This window comes from Echinops telfairi, unplaced genomic scaffold, assembly GCF_000313985.2.
Source record: "Echinops telfairi isolate 266 unplaced genomic scaffold, ASM31398v2 ScPeMD7_43;HRSCAF=161, whole genome shotgun sequence".
In the NCBI taxonomy this organism is placed as follows: domain Eukaryota; kingdom Metazoa; phylum Chordata; class Mammalia; order Afrosoricida; family Tenrecidae; genus Echinops; species Echinops telfairi.
This window is the reverse complement of record NW_022103941.1, coordinates 879,550-880,787: the sequence shown is the minus strand read 5'-3', so window position 1 is coordinate 880,787 and position 1,238 is coordinate 879,550. Positions and strand designations below refer to the sequence as shown.

Sequence of the window (1,238 nt, the reverse complement as noted above, 5' to 3'; positions counted from 1 at the left end):
CAAGTGACTGATGGATTCCAATTATCTTTATTTACAGGCATTCTGTCCCAGGTGCAGCCACAGGAGTCCTGGCCAGGACTGGTGAAACCCTCCCAGCAGCTGTTCCTCAGCTGCACTGTTTCTGGTGTCTCCATCACCAGCACAGGTTACAACTGGAACTGGATCTGCCCGACCTCAGAGAATGGACTGCAGTGGATGGGATACAGAGATTATGATGATGGTCCAGATTATAGCCTGTCCTTCCTGAGCCAACTCTCCGTCACCAGAGACACATCGAGGAATCAGTTCTCTCTGCAGCTGAGCTCCGACATGGCAGTGTATTACTGTGCCGGAGCACAGTGATGGAAGTCAGTGAGCCCACACACAAACCTCCCCTGCAGGGAAGACACTGGGCAGCAGGGGGCACTCAGGACCCACTGAGCACAAACACCCAGCCCTAGACAAGTACAGATGGATGGCAGGGAGTATTTCCTGTTGAATGAGGGCTTCCTCTCTTACCTCTCAGCATCCCCTGGGATAGTTTTTCTTTTCCCCACCACACCATCCTCTCAATTTTCTCCTCACTGCAGCTTGAAGGGAGGAACAAATATTAAAGTGATTCTGAAACGTCATAGTCATCCTATATGACCCATTGTCCTTCTCGACAAACAGATAATCATGGTCATTCTCATCCTATCTGTTACTCAAAATCTGTTGACAATGTAACACAGGCATGCACAGATTCAAGAGTGAAACGCATGATTTCAAATGTCCTGAGCTCACTGATCTTTTACAGCCCGAGGGCAGGCCTCTGGAGGTCTCTCTGCAGTGCTTCCCGTGCACTGTGGGTAGTAACTGACTAAAGATTGGGGTGACTTCTGGGGCTAAACTTGTGGCATATCCTTCATGATGCTTGCTACCCACTGTCTCCTTTGATGCAGAAACAAGTGTTCCAGGCATAGAGGGGAACAGGTGAACTGAACTGACCTGTCTGGTTCGAGGACTCATTTGTAAGATTACTCATTGGGGTCCCAAGGAAGAGAACACTTGTTGGAAAGAAAACTTTGATTTTCACAAGATAGCAAATGTCTCACAAGAGGAGGACATTGCACTCATTTCTCAGAATGCTTTTTAGAAGTGAAAATATGGTTTCAAACTTAAGAGCAAGTGAGGATGGTTCAGGATTTGGAAGTTTACGCATTTGCTCTGAGACATTGAGTAAAACTGACTCAAAAACACCCAACAACATCCTTGATGGC

At 47.3% G+C, this 1,238-nt stretch overlaps 1 long non-coding RNA gene across 1 annotated transcript in view; it reads left to right on the top strand.

Moving 5' to 3' along the window:
• The first annotated feature begins 41 nt into the window (after positions 1–41).
• LOC123521710 overlaps positions 42–1,238 on the top strand; it is a 6,331-nt gene continuing 5,134 nt past the window's right edge. The window contains exon 1 of the long non-coding RNA XR_006680086.1: positions 42–660. This is a non-coding gene — a long non-coding RNA (uncharacterized LOC123521710). The remainder of the gene's footprint in view (positions 661–1,238) is intronic.